Genomic DNA, 23,500 nt, shown 5'->3' on the forward strand with positions numbered 1-23,500 from the left:
CTTACTAGAAAACATTGAAAAGACAGAAAGGAAGATCTTAAGGAAGATACTAGGGCCCAGGAAAGTGGGTCAAGAATTTAGACTGAGACCAAATGAGGAACTATACAAAAGGACCGAAAAAATCACAACATCCTTCAAGAAGAGAAGACTCTTCTTCTACGGACACATTAAAAGAATGCCACCAGAGAGAACAGCCAAGCGAATTTTGGAATACATGGAGAACAGGAAGACACAAACTAGCTGGCTTAAAGGGGTCAAGGAGGATATGGAGGAAAATAATATATCACAGCAGGTAGTATACAACAGACAGGAATACAGAAAAATCATCAACAAAATTAAGGGATTTCAAGATCAAAGTAGCAAAAAACGGACCGGCAACAACTGGTCACGAGAACGTAAAGAAGCCCACTCCGAAAGGATGAAGAAGTACTGGGCCGATCGAAAGAGGAAGAACCGTAAATGAATTATGCTTAACGTGGTCCATAGTAGACCCATTCGAAAACAAGAAGAAGAAATAAATAAATAAATACATCGGTGAATGAATCAATGATTCAAACTGTGTTAAGCGAACAGTTCACGTGCCTCGAAACTTGTGAAGCCTGTGTGATGATGATGACGAGGCCGAAGATGAGCTTACAATAATTGCTTTCAGTTACTTGGCTATAAGACTCTCCTGCCGTTTTATCTCGCTGATCTCCCGTTACCTCACTGGCGGTTGAGGCGGTAGAATAATACTCACGGTATCGTCTGCCTGTCGTAAGATATGAATAAAGGGGGCCCCAGAGGCTATGAACTTGGAAGGGATCTCCCTTGACTGCGACAGTATTACGTGTCAATGCCTAGAGAGTCATTCATTTTTCCTCCCTTCGTGGCCTTTGTCTTTCCTTGGCTGATACCTTTATTTTCGAACTGTCAGACCCCTTCCATGTTTTCCCTCTGATTAGTGTTGCCTACTCGTACTTCCTCTTAAAACAGTAATCGCCACCACCACTTACGATGGAGGCCTTGGTAAGTACCGGTAGTTGACTTCTTGTCGTGCGATAGCTATGTGAGTTAGTGCTAAAAAGGTGAGTTGATTTATATTAGCGCTTTCTTCTTTCCGGTGGGCCGAGATGACCTTTATCCTTGCCGTACGATAGCAGCGCATTCTATGTAACCCAGCGATGAAAAGATGAAACACCTTTCTTTCGTGCACCGCCGTCTCGATCCTCTTATAAGAGGATCGAGACGGCGGTGCTTTCGTGCTAGTGGTGAAAAACTTATTAAGAACGCTGGATAGGAACAAAGCCTACTAAATTGTTCTTGGTAGTTAACGCCTTGAGATCAATACAGCAGTGCATCTCTCCATTGTTGATTCAGTACCTCTGTTTTGCCTGGGCGGGTTGGTAAAGCTATGTATTTCTGATCATTCGTGGAAATGACGTCATCTCTGATTATAGTTTAGCCAATACCAATGCCAGTAGGTAGTCCAGCAATAGAGAATACCGTCTGCTACTCTTGATTAGGATATATAAATAGGGACGGGGTGGTGGGTCCCTGGACATGGCAAGGAACACTTCTCTTATCTAAAAGGAATTCTACGTGAATTTTGCATCTTTTCTACTTCCTCATCTCCTTATAAAGCTTGCGTGAACAGGTCTGGAATTTTACCCTTGCCTTTTACGCCTCTTTATGATGCAGGTAACTGTACTTCTCCTTAAACAATGGAAACCACCTCCACATTCTTTCCTCTGTTGATGGCTTAGCAGACAAACAAACAAATAGACGGATAGACATACAGTGTTAAGATGGGGTGGTTACCTAATTACATCTCTTCTTAAAACATTAATAACTAGGGACAGGATTTTGTAAGCACTAAAACAGTTAAAATAGGCACTAAAAAGCCAAAATAGTCACCATTGTGTAAAATAGGCAACCAAATAGGCATAAAAATATTATTTATAATCTAATACGGTAGTACATTTGATCGCTATGGAAGGAATTAACAGCTAACGAATTTTCAATATTTTCGGGCGACAATCGTATTCTATTGTCATGTAGAACGTTTCTGTATTGTGCGAAGGATCTCTCCACATCACCTCATACGAAGTGGTATATTTACTATATCTTTCCACCCGAGATTTGGTTGCAGAAGCCCATTTAACTTTTCCCTGACAGCGGCTACCCTCTCAGATGTTTGTTCAAGACTTCCCCTAACAACTTTCAGAATCATAACGGACTCTAAAGGGGGCATGCCACTTTTCTCCAACTCTGTAATGACTCAAGGCGGCTGGCTGAAGTTGTTTTCAGAAACACCAAATCTGATCAAACCGATAGGCAGGACATAACTTTCTTGGCATCTCTTATGCAGACAGCATCCTGATCGTCCAAGGCCTAATGTAGCGTTGCAACAAAACAACTAGCTGAAAGCAAAGCAAGGTCATCTTCATACAGGCCATGAAGGCCCTTGGAGGGTTAGAAGGTAAAGGCTTCCACTATCCGCAACCTCGGCACTTGATGGGGTAGAAGGGTTAGCTCTATGCCCGGCCGTCTTTGCCCCCAGGAATTAATCTGGTACTCAATTTTGATGTAGGCTGAGTGGACCTCAGGGCCATATGCACCACCGGAAGTGCAAATCTCATTTCTTAAATTTTACGACTTCCTGACGGCGATTCGAACCCACGTCCTTCCGGGCGAACCGAGCACTCCTTTACCGTCTCGGCCAGACAGCCCCTAAAACAACTAGCTACAATACATAAATTAATAGGCCTAAAAGTGCTAAATCGAAACGTGATCATAGATAAAAGGGACCTCCTTACTTAAAGCTCAACAGGGATCCCCAGTGATCCGCTGTTTCAGCCAGCAGGACTTAGAAGGTTTTTCTTTCGGCATTGCTAAACACACTTCTTCAAAGTAGATCTCAACACGATCTCAAGACAAAGCGTCCAACAATTTGCAGCTAGAGGGAGGTAGGGGATATTGGTGCATAGTTTGACGTTGGCTGGTTCTCGAATATCATCTTATAAGGTCGGAGGGGTGGAAAGCTTCGTGGTCAACTTGTTCCTTATTTGTCTTGAAGTACCTAAATTCCAGAGACTTCTGAAAACTCTCTGTATTGTTATGCTGAGAAACGAGAAAATTATTCTGTTGACCACACCAGCTAGAATATAATGCATTGGCAGAAAGCAAGCTTTAGTAGAAGACTCTCAAAGGGTATTAAATATAATCCAAATAGGCACGGATCCCTGAACACAAAAGGAAAGAAAACCTTTCTGTAAATAATACTGAAATAAATTAAAGTTAAAAACCCCTTAGCTAAGAAGCCAAACTCCCTCCCATCTCCTCCTTCTTCACTTTCTTTACCCACCCCCTCCTTCCTTCATCACATCTCCCCAGCCCGCCTCCATCCCTTGGCCAGAGAGAGGGCGTAACCCTCTAGGTGGCCCGCCCCACCACTTCAAGGTGGGGATTGTGAACCTTTCTCAGCCAGCCAGTCAGTCAGTCAGTCAGTCAGTCAGTCAGTCAGTCAGTCAGTCAGTCAGTCAGTCAGTCAAAATCCTTAAAATGGGCATTTATAGGCACATTAAAACCAACGATTTCTTGCTTAAAAGAGCCTAAAACAGATTACTATCTTAAAAAGTCTACGATTCTGTATATAAGAATAAAATGGGCCAATAGACAAAATCTCATCCTTAGTAATAACGAGCAAACTTCGCCCTATGTTGGTGGTAAGCAAAGCTAGTAATATCGTTGTCTGTCCGCTCATAACCACAATGACCATCGCTATCCGAGAAATAACTTTCACAAAGTTTTACTACAGATCTCAAAACCCTTGTCTTGTCTTCAGCCATCTGTATAGAATATTTCCGCATCTTACTGATATGGCTGAAGGAGCTCTTTTTAAAAATACCTTCAGACATCCTTTATAGAGAATGTATCTTGCTTACAAAACGTTTCCTTTGCTTGTCGAATCATCTCATTTCCTTTTCACTATTCCGCTGTTCTTTGGAAATACTTGCTCCCTACCCCATCCCGTACGCTTCAACCAACCCCTTCGAAAGTAAGAAAATGTCCTCCTTTGTGTCTCCTCCCCCATTTCCTGCTTTACGTTGACTTTCCTTCTTCTTTATCTCCGCTACGATAGGCATCTCTGTATTTCTTGTAATTGTCAAACTGTATCTCGTCTGCAGGCTTAAGGCTCACGGGTTCCTCACAGACAATTATTTACTCATCTTGAGGACCAAACTTTGAATTAAACCTCTGCACTCGTAAGTTTCCATACCTATTTAATCTATTCATTCAGAAAGCAATTTAAGTTTACAAATCAAAAACATCTGGAATCAACATTAATGCAATTGCTGTACACTGTATAAGATTTGCTAGTGACATTGTAATTTTGGCGGACAGTGAAAAATGACCTGGAGAAATGCTAGATGTGGTAGCAAATATTCTGAAATATTTTTAGTTCAATATTAATAAAAATGAAACCAAAAATATGATTGTAAGAAAAGCAATGGGAGAAAAGGACGTCACATATTTAAATGTATGTTAGAAATAAAAGTAAGCAAGTTGACAAGTTCTATTATCTAGACAACCGATGTCTCTCAGAAATGAAAGCGAATTGCAATTTATAAACGAAGAGCATTAAAATAATAACTTGTTGATCAATCAATCAATCAATCAATCAATCAATCAATCAATCAATCAATCAATCAATCAATCAATCAATCAATCAATCAATCAATCAATCAATCAATCAATCAATCAATCAATCAATCAATCAATCAATCAATCAATCAATCAATCAATCAATCAATCAATCAATCAATCAATCAATCAATCAATCAATCGCCACATAGTGCAGTCAGGTGATTTCCTATCAATTGTTTACCCAGTCTTTTCTTAAAAGTTTTCAAAGAAATTGGAAATTTATCAAACCTTTCCCTTGATAATTTATTCCAGCACTTTATTCCTCGTCCTATAAATTAATATTTGCTCCAGTTTGTTCTCTTGAATTCCAACTTTATCTTCATGCTGGCTGAAGACAACCCGCTACACTGGGCTTATCGTACATCTGCGCGGTTTTCTCTGTATAATACAGAAGATGTGCATTAAAAGACCATTCTTTCCCAGTTTCTTCTTTTATTTTTATTCTTTTTTGGGGGTACATAAGTATCTTACAGTCTAAGACATTTCATAAAAATACATTCTTTTACACAACATTTGATATCGTGTTGTCTGGCGCATGCACAAACAGATGTTATGCTTGTCCGACACGGGGGAAAGCAACGTAGAGCTGACCATGTTTGATACAGGAATCCTTCAAATTAACTCTGCAATAGTGGAACGTTTGACGCTGAGCCTTATTGATAGTTATACTATAAGCTAATCTCATGGAAATTGTAATCGGTTGAAACAAAATGACAAATCATTTGAGATCAATGGAATTCTTGGTATGAAAAACGATTTTCCTTTTCCTTTGCCGGTTAGGATTTCTGCCGCAGGGATGTTGTTAAAGAAATGTTTCAGTAAGTATCTGCTTTATATTGAAGAACTACTGAAAATTCTCACAGGTGTATTCAAGCAGAAAACTCCTGCGAGATGAATTAAAGATGCTATATAAAACCAAGGAGTACATATCACAGCTGTCTAGAGTACATTCTCACTTCGATCCTTCCAGTACATTCTCAGTCATTTTAATATATTCAATGACGAAATCAGCCACTTTCAAGCCCCACATGTTCCACACCACCATAGCTACAGACAAGCGACCCCCATGGTATACGACGGGAGACTCGAGGTTACACCACACAGAAGCATCCGTGGTCTGCGATGGGTAGATGTGGCTACAAGGCGAAATATGCGGACATACACGTCTATATAATATGTATAGTCGGTCACTTTCACCCCCACATCTCTCACACCACCACAGCTACAGACAAGCAATCCCTATAATGCAAGACGGGAGACTCGAGGTTACATCACACTGAAGCATCAGCGGTCTGCGGTGGGTAGTTTCGGCTACAAGGTGAAATATACGGGCACACACGTCTATACATATATATATATATATATATATATATATTTACTGAACCTTTGTGCCACTATGAAGGATACCTACCTTCCTTACCTATCAGCAATTTTTCATGAGATCTGTCTCTTGGGTCGTTTCGGGTTCTTCGTCACTTGCTGAGGTAAAAGGTAGGGTTCAGTAATCCTAATCTTTCTACTTAAATGAAAGGTCAATTGTGAAATATTCGTATTTATTTATGAAATTACGGAGGAAAATGATAATTTAAAAGTCAATATAATTTGGACTCTATCTTGTCCACTTGATGCCACAATAATTTAACACAGAGGAGCAGAATACTGGTTTGAGCCTTTGACTTAATTGCCTGATGGGCATCCTTACTAGAAAACATTGTCTCAATTATTAAATAAAGAAAATAAAGTCTGGAGATCCTTAAATTCGGCTTCCATGTGAGACTGCATGTAAAATCATAATGATTTTGATGGTCCAGCCCTCGTAACACGAACTCTGGACTCTGGGTATAATTAAGGCAGTCCAATCGGTGTGTGCCACACAGTGGTTGTACGGCATGGACCCTTAATTGAATCGATGTGACCTTCGACTATGTAACTTCTAAGTTACATTAAAATCAATGTGGATGATGACCCCAAGGAAAATGATGCTACAACGGCATATGGCCTAAATCTGAGTCACTGAGGTTGATGACTCCATAACCATCCATGTTTCTAAGCTGAAGGCTAAACACAGTTAAGTTACATCGGTTGATGACCAAAGTTTCCACTTTAGTAATCCCAGCACATGTAATGCTCAATCAATCAAAGTCAAATAATACAACAACAACAACAACAACAACAACAACACTCACAATACTTTGTGGCAGTAAAAATCCATTACCTTCGGATATGTACCCTTGAGCGTTACGTTAATATTTGAACTTTCCCAAAAAAATAAACTAAAATTTCCAGAATGCATCTTCAAGTTATTAACTTGGTTTAAAGTAATTTCACAAATACGATTTCCACTGAATTTAATAATGTAATAAATTTAAATGATTTAATGAATCTTAATGAACAACAAATTCTATCTCCGCGGACGTATGGTTTCTTTCACAAGTCCCTACTCAAATTCTGACGTAATTAATTTCAATTCATGTTTATCATCTTTTATTGTCGTGCAGCTGGAAGAAATTACATAATTTATTTCCAGTATTATATAACGTTTCATGTCATCACACTTTAAGTTTAATTTAATACTACGAATTATTAATACTTGGATAACCCTAATAATTAAGTACACAAACAAAATGTGCATAAGTAACTCGCCGTACAATGTAAGCCAATTACGACGTCATAACTCATCATAACATTTCCTTGGAGATTTGTGCACCCCTCACAAACAAATCAATCATCATCACCATCACTCTATATTTTGGACAACCCTAGACTTGGCTAACTTAGCTCATTATACTCTAACTTTGTGGTATCAAATATACATTACGATCTCAATTGAACAAAATAATAGTACCTAATAACCTACGCGTTACTCCCAGATGAAAATTCAACTAGGTCTCGCAAATTTAATGATCACCGTTCCAAAGAATGCAATCTCATTTTTACACGTAGCAAGCAGCGCAACCCCGTTATTCGAACTGCCCCCTCTCGATCAGCTGTCGGCATTGGAAACAAACAAACTTCATTCTCAGCTTTGATATGAAACACATGTTCATGTCATCCTTGACTGGCTTGTAAGAATGAAATCTTCGACTTCGCAAATAGAATTAAAATACGATATTCCTGACCAAACAGATATGCACATTGATTTTACTTTTAAATGTCCTTCAATAATTGTAAATGTCGCAAATTAACAGTTGCGTGGATTCTCTCGCACTTTCTCATCCCAAACATTATACAAAATACCCTCCTTGGGCTCACGCAAAAGTCCCGGCATCACTATAGGCTTCCAATCACCTGATTCACAAATCCTATCTCAAATCATACGACAAATGTAACTAACCTCTGGCCTCAAACTCGACGACTCTCACTGACAAAATAACTGGGATAAAATTCCTTAGAATCCACGACGAATAATTACGCACAAATACTTTAATAATGAACAATTTCGCATAAAATGATCTCGTATTTTAAAACTTGGATTTTCACAAAAGTGACTGACAAGCTTTACTGTTATTTATTGTCAACCAGACATAGTTTAAATGGACATAGAATAGCATTACACTTCGTGACAGATATTCCCTGATCTACATTACTCAACACTACAGCGCGCTTCCAACCGATTGAAAATGGGTAACCACGGATCTCTTGTATCAATTCCACTTATCCAACAGAAAATTTTACTTCAAATAAAACATCTTGACATCACAAAATATAGGCAATCAATTCACGGAAATGACGATCTATTTTGGACGTGATATCACTTCGAAACCCTCACTAATAAATTACTACAACATGTTACACGGCACTCACAATACTTAAAAATTTATCCAAGCGGAAAATAAAACAAATGACCTGTCGGCATATTTCTGATATTCACGAAAACATATGGGTGACCAACTGCGTCATAAATACCCATTACGAATGCATATAAGTGTGATATCATGAAACAAGATATAATAGGCGGTAAGATGGCATTTCACCTACCTTAGCTGAACGTCAGACTCCACTTTAGGCTCACCAATGACCCTCGGTTTTTTATATAGCCATTTTTACATTTCTTGCTTCACATTTTGTTTTATTCTTGTTGCTTCCTGAAAGACAAAGCATAAAAAAATGAAATGCCCTTCACTTGGTGTCTTCGTTGATCGCACTCGACTGATTATATTTGTTAACGGCACACGAAATACTTTTCTCGACAACACAATAATTACATTCAAGAAATATTACTTCGGTATCTTGACCGTCCTTACATTAGATTAATCTTGTGATTAACAACTGCCTCCACTTATAGTCCCACATCGGCAAAAATCTATGTTAGTAGGACTTAGTCTACTTCTTGACGATCGATTTACTGAACAGTTCAACCCTCTCTCTCACGCTTCAATGATAAAAGTGCAGAAGTTTCAATATGGCGTCCATTCTTATTTTATAGGCGCTATCCCTCCTCTCCAGGCATTTCTCCCTTGCCGCCAAGAAATTTGCATACTTTTTCCGACTTAGGTGGAACTGTATTTAAAAGAGATTTTGGTGTAACCACGTACTTGCTAACTTGCTAGCGGCAGTGTTCATGAACATTTGAAAATTCATTCTTACCAAATTAACTGGTTAAATGACCTAATTTGATAGGCACTATTTTCTGTCGACTCAGGGTGGGGGAAATTAGACACGCGTCTCTTTCATTGACATATTCACTGAAATGGCTTAGCAGTCTCAAATCTGTCTTACTAAATACCAATTTTCTTATAGATAAATACAGGACCCTCATTATACTGCGTTCACTACTAATCCCTTTATTTAAATATATTTATTCAACATAAACTTTCTTCTGTATTCATCCACTTTCGACACGTACGGATGACGTCACAACTCATAGCGTCGGAAGGAAGGTAGCCACCCCCGTGCCACGTGTCGCCTCTGAGATATACAAAAAATCGAGCTTCTTATTACAATTGACATATATATATAATGATCTTTCCTACTTTTAAAAACCCACGCAGGCATACTTGTCTCCACTGAGAGCTCGGAACATGCCGCTTAGTCGAGCGGCTTGTGTCCTTACTCTTAAGTTTTCCCATCCGAAAGTCTGCAATATTTTCATAACAATACTCTTTTGTCGGAAATAACTTAGAACAAATGCTGATTCTTTTGCAATTCTCGTTTGAGTGATTTTTTAGAAGGTGGAGTGGTACAATCACTGAAGTGTAAAACTTTACTCCTGCTTGCTAAGACTTTGAATTAGTCTGGTTTTAAGGGTATGTTTACCATGATCTGCTACACTCTGTATTTATCTTATCAGATGACAATAGCTGACAACATGAAGCACCAATAAGCTACCGTAGTCACAAAATGTAGTTCTGTGAACGAGGGCAACATGTGATAGCAATGTTGTTACCAGCTATCTACATATCAAATACGTTTATTCAAAACATATTTATCCAGTCTGCTCGGCCGTTCTACTGAACCGATTAGCTTCATTCTGTTTTTATTCTTTCCTGTGAATCATTAGGCATTGACAGGTCTCTAATTTCAGTAATTTGAGTAAGTTTAATACAAAAATGACATCGCTAAAATGAGCACTCCACTAATTGTAGGCAAAGGCTTGCCTTAGCCCACAAGACATTCTGTACTTAGATGGTTGCTAGTAACCTTAGTAACGCGATACATGCAGCCATTTTTAATTATTTCCTGTCAAGCCAGAGTGTATACACTTCCTCTGATAATAGAAGAATACTATTTTCTGCCAGATACTCTTTGATTCTCCGACCTTTCCCAGTTTCTAAGTGTACTCAACGAATGACAGAGCATTCCTAATAACTGAAGTGCTGCCAAGCGAAAAATGTCTACGTACAAACAGACCGTATCATGACATAAGCTTTACACGTTATCCGGGAACACCTATCGAAGGATGACCAAGCTACAATAGAAAGGGTTAAGGCCATATACCTTAAAAATGTTCTCTGCCTGGCAATAAACGCTCCTTCGAGACTAACCTACTAGCTCACAAGACAGTCGTTCTATATAGAAGAACTGCAATTAAAATGCCTTTTAAGGCACAATAACAAGCTTTACATCAATAACTGCAGGATCGAAATGCGATCTGGGTCAATAATTGGAATACCTCCACACCATTCATCTGCCTTTCCTTGTGTCGGGCGCTAGAATATGGAATGCTTTACCCCTAAAATTAGAAATTGTTCCTCATTAATTACCTTCAAAAGACAGTCCAAAGATTTCCTCTTGAGTACGTAGGATATATTATGCAGTTATGTGTGAATGTGTTGAGAAAATAGTTCCCAAATGTTTATATACAGTATATTAAGTTTGAACACATACGTGTATTCAGTATCAAGCCACATAGTATGGTTAAGTGTAGGAAAGGGCCAAGTGCCCTAACTTCGCCACAAATAAAGACATCAATAAATAAATACAATATATGGATGGAATTTTTACCAATTTTTACCAAAGGGATGGCATGATGACGTTAGAATGGATGAATTCTGACTACTAACTGCGGTGTAGCCTACCATAACGCACACCTATTAAAAGTTCATAAAACCTTGAAAAGGGCAGACAAAACAATATGACCACCACAGCCATATCAAGACGAATTATCTGACCTACTTATAACGAATACTGCGGAGCATGTAACAACACAACAGTATAACAACCAACTCTACCTTGGTGTCTCCAAAACTTCCCAATCGGTAGTAGTTGTCAACACTGGACCTTACAACAAAACAACGGAAATGAAATACTAATTTTCAATCCGGTAGCACGTCAATGAAAATCTTTCATAAGTTTATGTTGCACCAAGCTTTAAGAGAATGGTTTGCAGATGATCGGAACTCAATAGAAATAATATAGACCATCCATTACTTCGTTAACACAACTTCGGGACTCCAAGCTAGAGAAGGCACGGTTACCTTGTTTCGCAACACACAAGGTAAAAAAAGAAATAAATCCCAGGAGAAATAATAGGGGGAAAAGAAAGACAGTAACCGAAAAACAACTGAATGAGTCATTGCATCAATATTTACAATTAATTACATCCCAACCTCATGACCAACAGGTATCAGGCATCATCATCACCCATAATCATTCAGAATAATTAGTAACCGAGTCTAGGTACAACTAGAGAAAGGATATCATTAAATAACATTACAGTTCCCAGACAAAAGAAATTCAAAATCAAATCAGAACTTTTCACGCACAGCACAACCACAGAGCGAGTCATTAAAATTTCCCAAAATAAGTGACAAGTAATGCAATTTGTTTACAGCAGCACAGGTTCACATCCAAATGCACGCAATACATACCCCAAAAGAAAAGGAAGAGAATAAGAAGAAGGGGAAGAAAAGGGGCATGTAGGGAATCATCATGCCAGCAGAATAGAAACAGTGTTTGTAACAAGTATAAGAAAAATCACAAACGTTATGGTTTTTAAAATAACAACATGCCGACCAAGGAGAAACAGGATGAACACGGTTGGAGACTTCGAGCTCAATTAGATGGAAGGTATGCGTTATGTTTGTCATCAACAACAGGTTCATCGAATAACACCAAGCAAAGCATAGCACCAAGATAGAATTGGTAATAATTCAATACAAGATAACCATAAACACCGTGGGAGGGGAAGGATAGAAGTTTTTAGGAATCGAATACATGAGAGAAAAGGTTTTGATACCAGCCGTTTAACCAAATTCATAGGAATACCCCAAATATATCTCCATAATGATCCCCCGATTAGATGAAAAGGTAAAGAAATTTACCTCAAACCAGTTAACCACAGGAAATCAAGGAGCAGTAACCTATATTATACACCACCAACAAACCTCTAATGGCTGGTAAGGAGTCAAATTAATAACCAATACTCAATAGAACAAAGACAGTTTCATGATTGTCAGAAAAATAGGTTATGCAAGCAAACATGGGATGGGAACAAGACTTCACATGAGGGATCAGAAGGTTGCATTTACAATTAAGAAGCAAAGGATAGGTTGCAGATTCCTATAAATAAATTACAGCCCATACTTCATGACACAGAGGTAACATGAAAAGAAGCAAGGACTTGCCTCACCAAGTGTCTTAAGCAAAAAAGAACAGCAACATCAAAACCACACCATAGTATAACGCTACTAAAATGATACCAGAGTACATGTGTTATTCCTTGAAGGTTAAGGAAAAAACTTTACAACCCACAACACATGCCAACAAATCACTATGTAATCACAATCAACTGCTAAAACATTTCCACTATATCATCACACAAATAATTCCCAACAAGGACCATAAAACCACATCAACAAATTAAGAGGAGATTGTTCCTTCACTCCTCAGGCTTAAGGATCCTTAGTCGCTAGTTACTCAGCGCGCAACTCACCTTACACAAATTGGTCAATGGTAACATTTACTCATTACCAATAGAAATTTACCCGCTGAAGAAGGTAGGTATTTATAGTACAACCAGAATGACTTAACTCGCTTACTGAAAAGTAGACTGAAAGTAGATAAGCAAACTCATAGTTATATGGATAATACATAACCTCACCATCATAATTCATCAAGTTAACCTTTGGTGTTTACTCAATTCTAGATTATTACGGTTTAGACGATTAACCCAATCCAACCCAAATACAAGACCTTCCCAACGTCAACACACATGCATGGTTCAAAATTCTATACTCCACACTACAAGTTCATAAACTCCCCGAACAATATCTTTACCATATTTCAGATTTTTAAAAAGGATGATGTTAAATCGAAATGATAACTGGTGAATTACCCTCACAATCTCAAATTTAGAATTAAGCAATACCAAACACAATTATACAGAAACTCACGCAGGCTTTACTTGAGAGAGATGAACTCTCCTTATCCTTTTGCCAATAGGATCACTTACCAGCATAGATACTGTACTCAAAAACTGCAAGATGGTACAAGGACCTTGGAATCTCGGAGCCAACTTGGAAGAAAATTTATTGATAGCTTTGCTTATGGGATAACATTTAACAAAAACTTGATCTCCAACCGTCAGCTTGGTGGGTTTGCGTTCCTTGTCATAGTTTTTCCGAACCTTCTCATATGACACGGCTAACTTTGCCTTGGCTTCATCCCACACCTTACGGACATTGCAAGGGGTATACAGATCCGGTAACAGCTCCTCAATGTGAAGGAGGTTTGACAGAGGTGAAAATGGAATAAAACAAAACATTAATTCCATAGGAGTCTTACCATGGGATTCATGGGTTGCTGAATTGAAGGCATATGACAGCCAATGAAGACAAGTATCCCACTTGCTCTGGTTGGAATGATGGTACGCAATTAGTGCAGCTTTCAAATTCCTGTTCATCCTCTCCGAATATGAAGGGTTCGGGTAATAGGGAGTAGTAGTAACATGCGAAATGCATAAGTCAAATAAATATTTCTTAAATGTGTGGCTGGTAAAACCACTAGCATTATCTGAAACTAAGAACTTAGGCGTACCAAATGAAGCAAAAATGGAATTTAAACAGTTAATAGTTGTTTGTGAATTTGTAGATCTGGTTGGGAAGATCCAACAAAACCGGGTAAAAGCATCAATGCACACTAATACATGAGTATTCCCACGAGAAGACCGTGGTAAGTGTCCGATATGGTCGATAAACAATCGCTCCATAGCTCTAGATGCTTGGGAGGAAGTCAGCAATCCCATTCGGTTATTTAGATTAGGTTTGCTAACTGCACAAATTCTACATGATTTAACCATAGATCTTATGTCACTATCCATCTTCTTCCATATGAAAAATTGTCGAATTTTGTGCCTTGTTTTAAATACACCTAAATGTCCACCAAGAGGGCTATCATGATAATACTGGAAGATGGTAGGAACAATAATTTTCGGAGCAACAATCTTTAACCTTTTATCATGACGGGACTGGCACAATAGAACACCTTTCTCACAAGAGTATGGCTTCAGATTTTCCCCGGACATGATTTTCTCTAAAATTATTTTCAAATCAGGGCCATCCTTTTGATATTGAGCAATGTCTTGGTACAGCATAGGAAGGAAACTGCTCTGCGGAGTAACTTCTCCAGATTTTTCAGAGGGGTATTTTTCACCATCAAACATACGACTGAGCCCATCCGCAATTACATTATCAGTGCCACGAATGTGGCGAGCATTGAAATTGAAGGCGGAAATCCTTAATGCCCATCTAGTCAATCTGCCAGTTCGCTTAGGCCTTCTAAGCACCCAAGAAAGAGCCTCATTGTCAGTCTCCAAATCGAAATTTACATGTTCCACACACATACGGAATTTTTCAAATGAGAACAGAACTGCTAAGCACTCAAGTTCATAAATCGAATATTTCCTTTCCAGGGGAGAAAGTGCCCTGGACGCGTACGCAATGGGTCTTCCTCCCGTTTCCGAATCTTGCAATAGGACTCCAGCGATAGCCTTGCCAGAGGCGTCAGTTTGGATGATAAATTTCTTGTTAAAGTCAGGAATAGCAAGCACCGGGGCATTGCTAAGGGCCATTTTTAGGGAGTCGAAAGCAACTTGTTGAGGTTGATCCCACACAAACTTGACATCTTTCCGCCGTAATAAGTTCAACGGGGCAGCGATTTCAGCATAATTAGGCAGAAATTTCCGAAAGAAATTGGTCATCCCGATGAACCTAGCAACGCCCTTCACATTTTGTGTGGTTCAAAATCGTGGATGGCCTGGGTACGGGCATGATCTACAGAGATGCCCTGTGCCGATACAATATGCCCAAGGAAGGAAATTTGAGATTTAGCAAAATTAGTCTTTGAGAGTTTCACGGTTAGCCCAGCTTTCTTTAATCTTTCAACAACCTCCTTGATATGCTTGAGATGATCCTCAAAATTAGTAGAGTACACGACCAAGTCATCTAAATAATTAATCACGAACTTAAATTTTACATCGCCAAACACAGAATCGAGCAAGCGAGTTAACACAGCGGCTCCCGTCGATAGCCCGAAAGGAATCCTGGTGTACTCATAGAGGTTCCAATCGGTAGCAAAAGCAGTGAGAGGAATGGAATCTTCATCAAGTGGTATTTGGTTATATGCTTGATTCAAGTCAAAAGTTAAAAAAAAATTAGCACCATGGAACCAAGAAAAACAGGTATGTAAATCAGGTAAGGGAACAGACTGCAGGACGATCTTACGATTCAGTCCTCGATAATCAATAACAGGCCTGTAACCACCAGAGGACTTAGGAACCAGGAACACTGGGGCAGAGTACGCAGAAATAGAAGGTCGTATTACTCCATCCTTGAGTAACTGTTCAATTATTTTTTCAACTCGATTATCTTAGGGGGAGAGAGTCTATAAGGAGGAGACCTCACCGGAATTCTATCAGTTACATCGAAATGATATTTGAGCACATTAGTTAACCCAAGCCGATCAGTAAAAACTTCAGAGTACTGAGCGCAAAACTCACGAATTTTTGAAGCCTGTTCGTCCTTCAGATGATCAAGATCCAATTTGTCATTCTCGCCCTCCTCACTATTCTCATCCAATACACAAGCTACCCTATCCTGAAACATCTTAACATCATGGAAATAAAATTTTCGATTAGGGCAGAATTTAAAGGAAAACATTCTATCTTGCAAATTCAGGAGCATTCCTACTTTAACTATAAAATCGGCACCTAATATGACTTGATGCGACAAATTAGAGGCTACAAGGCAAGTCATTTTCCACGTAAATTCAGCTATACGAATTTTGACCACAGTATAACCAACAACATCCAACTTACTCCCATTGGCAGTTACACAATTAAGTTTTGAAGTTACAATTTCGGGCAATTTACAACATCTTTTCATTTTCCGATACCAGACATCATTCACAAGAGATACAATGCTCCCTGAATCAATTAGACCCAACACAGGTTCGTCATTGACCTCAATCTGAATTATAGAAGTTTTCGGAATGACCCTCCCTGAAATTCTCAAATCTTGAGGGACACGAAACTCATCCCTTTACTTTCATGGAATTCATTAATTTCACTTACTAGTCACCGTGAATTATTTTTGTTGAAATTACGGCACTGTCTTTTCACATGTTGTCTAGAACCACAAATAAAACAACAGATGCTCTGGTTCTGGACTACACCACTTCTACCTCTAACTGAAGGGCACTTGTTCCTGAGATGGTCTTTCCACCCGCACGCGTAACATTTCTTACCCTGACCTTCACTAGGAGTATGAGGGGGAAAATATGCGGAGTTACTAGGAGCTGGAGGAGGTGGATAGTTAACATGACGTGATTCATCGCCGTACTTAACATTTTCGGCAAAGGAACACGCCTCCTCTAACTCAGCAAAGGTAGTGGGAGTTCTAGTTAACGACAAGAAGGATCTGTATTGTGGAGCAATTCCCTTAAGAATCCTCGCTACCATCTCATCTTCAGGTACAACAATTTTGAAGTCTTCGCAAAAACATTTCAGGTCTAGAACATATGCTAACAAGCTTTCATGAAGAAACTGAGTCCTGAAACAATGTTTAGGGATTAAACTCTGTAATGCAAGGGATCGGATAAATTTAGATAGAATTACCTCATGAAATTCAGTTACACTTAGATTATTACTAATAGCTTTAGAAATTTCCTTCTTTAATATTCCCTCACAGTAAGGGAATAGAACCCTAAAGATACCTAGGGAGTCCATAGAGAAAACATTGGCAGATTCCGTCAACTCCACTAAAAGCGCATAAATCTAATAGTTTCATCAATGGAGTTAACCGAAAATATTTTTACATTTTTGAATAACTCTTTGATAGAATTAGGGGTACCATTAGGTTTAGCTAACAAGCCTTCAAAAACAGGAGCCGGAGCTCAGCAATGAGTTGATTCATTACGCGACGATTCAGGGCAAGCAGAAGCGTTAATCAATTCCTGACTACCACTCTCATCTTTCCTAGACCCATCACTCAAGGTAAGTTCATTGACATTTCTCATATTCATGATTATATCTAATTCAACAGAAAGGTTAATTCCCAACGTTAGCAAGGAGGTACACCGAGCAAGCAATTCAGGTTCGGGTGACAATGATATTAAATCCTGAACCCTGTTGGTATAGTGACTAGTTCTGGATTTTAACCTTTTAACTTGATATGCCGAAGGTTCCATGTCACTTAATTCCTTCACAACAGTATTGATTTCAGCTAATGCATTACTAATAAGCTGCACTGACTCACCCAATTCGTAGTTTAAATTTCTAGGGTTTACCGGACAATCCAAGGAATCCATAAGTAATGCAACATCACCCGAAACCGACCCAGACGAGGTCACCCCGCGCACCTCCAGTTCATATATCAGCTCACTTTTCCTTAACATGCGTGGCAGTAAGACAGACCTGGCAGACATTTTGGACATGAAACAGAAAATTCCAATAAATTAAAGGTAACCTTGCCTTTCTCCTTACACTCTCTCTTACCCTTTCAATTATAGACCTATCTCCTTTTCCAGTCAGTATATTCTCTTGTGAGAGCAACACAACTAATTGATTATAAATAAATCAGTCCCAAAAGGTAGCCAACACGGCAGTAATAATACTTCAAACCACGCTCTGCTACCAAATACTGTTACAACACAACAGTATAACAACCAACTCTACCTTGGTGTCTCCAAAACTTCCGAATCTGTAGTAGTTGTCAACACTGGACCTTACAAGAAAACAACGGAAATGAAATACTTACCACGATGTCCAAAGAAGAAAAGGCATGAAAACGGACACTCGGTGCCAGAGGCTATGTGAATCAAAACCCATGAGAATATACTAACTATAAAGGAAAGACAGATTAAAAATTTAAACCAACTTTAATGGACCTGGACTTCAATTCTCAAGGGACAGTAATAACTTGGAACTTACAATTCGATGATTGAAAGAAAAGAAGAAAATTATCATACTAAAGGAAAAGATAATATAACTTGGGTCGACCCTTGAAAATATAAGAAATAAACCTTAGGATCACAATCCTTGAAAAGCAAATAAATCAATTTAATTAGTAGAGCAGTAGCGGAATAATTGACGGTAAGTTGAGGCTTGTTTCTCGACACGTCTAGTATAATTCACAGAAATAACCGAAGTGGCAAATAAATGTTACCAAGATTTAGGCGAAATAGAACCCAATAGTAAATTAAATCATGGAAAGGAAGACGTATTTCAATTTTAGAATTAGTAAACTGGAGTACAATACGAGTTCACACACCGGATCAAAAATACAATCGACAGCCATCAGCTGTTTTTTTTCAACACACGGAAACCATCTTTGTTTACAACAGTTCCCATAGAAACGAATCACGTGTCGCGATTAAAACATGGCTTCAAAACATTATCAGATAGACATCGAGCAAACAACTCCAACTTACCGATTTTCATCTGTGATCCGCCGAAATAACGCTTAACTATCTGTTACAAGAAGTTGTGAAATGAAAATTTACCAACACATAAGAAATCTGAGTCCCGATTTTAACAAAATTACATCTTATTAACGCCAGAGTAAAGGCTACCGCGTGATAAAGAAATTCATCTTGATAACCGTAGTTTAAAACATACTCGCAATTCAATTTTTTTAAACTGTTCAGTCCAAACCAAAAATCTTGAGGATTGTGGAGATACCTCGGTGGGAAAGGGTATTCATGCAGATTTCATCATGCAGGGTACTTACAATTTCTCGGAAGCAAATATAAGTTGATAAACAAACCACAAATCCAACTAGAATTTGTGGCCGGTTGGCCACAAATTTAACCAGGGTCGAAAATCAGCCACATCTCGCCCGTCTTCATCTTATTGATCGGGTTTCTTTTAAAAAACCAAGTATCTGCGACCAAGTTCCAACAGTTTGGCTTCACGATCTCCAACAACAACTATAAAAAAACAAAACAAGTACGCACATATTGTCGAACTCGATCGATAATTGGCAGAGCAGCGCTGAACTTCACGCTGTGCTCACAGATGGCAGTAGGATGCAGTTCAGATGGAACACTCAGTCTGATAGCCAACTTTTCTACTAGTATGAATCCGCTTCCAATGAATCGTGTACTATTCCATCAGGCTTTGAACAACCTTTAAATAATTTTCAAGTCCATGCATACTCGAAATGCGTGATATATATGCATACGCCATAAGCAGTACGAGTCCTGTAAATGTAAATTAGGTAGCCATTGTTTTAAAGGATATAGAAGTAGGCCTCCAAGAAGCCCATTTGCTGACCTTGTTTCATGCATCAGAACTAATAAAATCTGTCTTACTTTAATTTACACATTGAAAAGCTTAGCTCATCGCTAAATTACATGTTACTTACAGTTTTTGTCAGTTTTTCCCTGTATAATAGTTGAAATTTTAGCACAGGCATTGATCAGTGTAGAAACCACAGAACACCACAATTATGGAAACCAAATATGGCTTACGGAATAAAATAATGAACATTAATATCACTTGTACGTTATTTATATTTATATTCGAGGAGTGTCTGTTCAAATGTTCCTATTTCCAACCGACAAAAGATGTGGGAAAACGCTAGAAACTAAGCTCACAGAACAAAAAATTAATCACGACTGGAGAAATTATTTCAAGTATCATTTTAATACCGTGTAACTCTACCTCTCGAATTGATAACCACCTGGGTTCTGTTAGGAAGTGGGTCCACACGGTTGTTGCATCCAGGTTAAGCCACTCGCTTAGGATTTGATCATGCAGTTCCACCAAATTTCGGGGAAGCTGATATCAGCGTTTTACCCTCTGTTTCAACATGTCTCACAGATTTTAATGGGGTTCAAGTCAGGTGATTTTGTAGGCCAATCGTTATGTAATAGGGTGTAGGATTTTTCATAAAACCGGTTACATGTGTCTCCAGCCCGACGAACTCTGCTCCCGTCACTTAAAAATTTGGAATATTAGTAGCATACTCATCATGCAGATGTTGACTGAAAGGCAACGCCTGATCATCCGGAACATTTAAATAAACTTGCTGGTTCGTGTTAGTGGTCACCTCAGTGAACGGGCCCAATAAATGATAAGGGAAACACCACCAGAACATCACAGACACACCTCCGGCTTGAACCTGACCTTGCACACATCCAGGATGGAATGCTTTATTTGGCTTCCGGTGCACCCGACGACGTGCGTCATTGGAATACAGGCAAAACAACAAACAAACAAAAAACGAGATTCTTCAGACCATATTACATTCCGCAAGTCAGCTACTGTCCATGTTCGATGATTTCTAGTCCATTAAAGACGCACAGTTCTATGTGCCTACTAGCTGATGTACCCGTACTTCACTACATTGCATACAGAATTCTAGGTTAGGTAGTGTACACGTTGTGAGCAAGATTGTATTAAATTGCATAGCTCTTAACGTTACCCTAGAAACGCGAAGGAAAAGTCACCAAACGTCTGGGTTAGGGAATTTTCATTGTAATGGTAGGCCCTCCTTATAATGGCAAACACTCACACTCCACCTGCCCTTTTAGATCCTCAGAAAGACTGTCTTAGTGGTTTTTCCAACTGAAATCAACATGACGCCAGAAGTAATGTCGCGATTGAAAGCAATTCTATCGTATGGAATACTCGATCAAATGAAAAACCACACATTTTCTCACTTTTGAAGAACAGTACTACGCTGCCGATCTAACAGTCCAGAGTTTCAGAACTGGAATGACCAGGCCGCAAACAGCCGTGAGTCGTGAACATCCATTAATTTCGTGAGGGGTAGGGGGAATTGCGGGGAAGGGGGGCGAATAGTGTAGAATTCGAGGCATCTCATCTGTTTAATAGGAGTACTCAATGAGTTGTAAAATCTCAATTCGCTACACTGGCGGAGGAAAAATTATCTGACTTGGAGGCAAATGTTTCCTCAAAATACAGAGAAGAAACCCCCTTTTCTCTTTTAATTTGGAATAAAATGAATGTAGAATTTAATAAAAGTGAAGAGAAAGAAAATTTTCTTAAGAAGCGGCTCTTTTCACGGTTGAATTTTAAGTTATTTAGTGAATAATTTGGAATAAGCCGAAATTGTAATTCTAGACCAGGTCATGAGTGAGCCTCTGCCGTAATCCGTTAAGTGTGCACACTGATCATAACAATAAGCTCGTCAGAGTAGGGATCGAATAGCTGGAATACTATGATGAACCGGTGTGTTACGTACCAACAGTATCAGAAAATGTATAAACCAGAGGAATGGCATGCTAAAGAAGAATGTATTTAACTCCCGTTACTATTTCCCACCAATATTCAGGCTGGCTGTTATACTTAAAACAGCAGTAATTCCATCTATTGGAGATGAGCGGCAGCATAAGAGACGAAGTATATCACAACAAACAATGATCAATGTAATGTTATTGTTGATCAATTTTTTGAGCTTTCTATATTGTAGGCCTTCACATTTAGTTTTCTTTCGACTCTGAAATACCACTCTTATCGCAGTCGGTATGGTAAAACTGAATAAAACATAAATGATTGGAAATTGTATTTTCTATAGCTTTTGTTAGGTATGTAGTACTTTTCGATAGGACCAATAACATAGGGATTTCAAAATTGAATTTTAGGCGCCTTTCCCTGAACTACTATTTCATTCAGGGTGAATAAAATTGTTTATAGCTTAGACTGTAGTTTCTTATTCACATACTCTATATACCGATTGTCATTAAATTCTGTTTACCCATTTTCTCGTTGCTCGGCATTGATATGGACTTAGCAACAAAAATACAAATTATGTCTGTGATCGTAGCCGCTACGGTAAAATAGTACAAGTCGTAAATGATCGGAAATTTAATTTTATGGAACTTTATTTATTTAGTATATATCGATAGGACCACTAATAACATAAATATTTGTGAATTACATTTTAAGTCTTCCCCTAAATTACCATTTCACTCAGCGTGAATAAAATTATTTATAGCCTAGATTATAGTGGCTCGTTCCCCGACTTTACATACCGATTTTAGTTGAATTATTTTCAGCCATTTTCTCTTGATGAGTGCACAGACAGACAGACAGACAGACAGACAGACAGACAGACAGACAGACAGACAGACAGACAGACAGACAGACAGACAGACAGACAGACAGACAGACAGACAGACAGACAGACAGACAGACAGACAGACATTACGGAAAAATAAAACGTGCATTTCCTTGTTACTGTGGGCAAGACCAATACAGAAATGGCATTCTTTTTAAATTATGGGGAATGTGCAGAAAAAACTCTTATTTTAAATATATAGATGTCTGCAATTTTGATAGCTCCTTTCCCGTGTAAGGTTGAAAACATTTTTTAACAACAAAGTAAGGGCCCCCATACTACGAAAAACGTACAGTTAAGGAATAATCTCAATTGTGCCGAAATATTGATGGGCTGAAGGTCGCGGAAAGGTTTTAAATTGTGAGTCTTCGATAGCTCTATCAAAATGAAAAGAAATTCGAAAATAACTTTGGGTCTAAATGCAGTTTTGGGAAAACAATCTAAAATCCCTGGGTTATTCACTCGTTTTCTTTTTGATTCAAATCCCAGCCAAATTAACTTATTTACATAATTCTTGGTTCAACATCCTCAGGTGTTTTTTTGTTTTTTCGATAAATGTTCACACAAATGTAGCTACAAGGGATTAAGTGAAACTGCCTTAACTCGCATTCAACAATGAGTTGCTTGCCTGGAGGGCCAGAACTGTGGATCTTCTACTTCTTCTACTCAACAGCATTGTCTTGTTCTTCTCCACGTTGATCCACAATCCCTATTGTTCAATACTTCTATTCAGTACATTCCGCTGTTGTTGTAATATAGATCGTTCAAAATACGTACGAAGTATTCAA

This window comes from Anabrus simplex, chromosome 1, assembly GCF_040414725.1.
Source record: "Anabrus simplex isolate iqAnaSimp1 chromosome 1, ASM4041472v1, whole genome shotgun sequence".
NCBI classification, from domain to species: domain Eukaryota; kingdom Metazoa; phylum Arthropoda; class Insecta; order Orthoptera; family Tettigoniidae; genus Anabrus; species Anabrus simplex.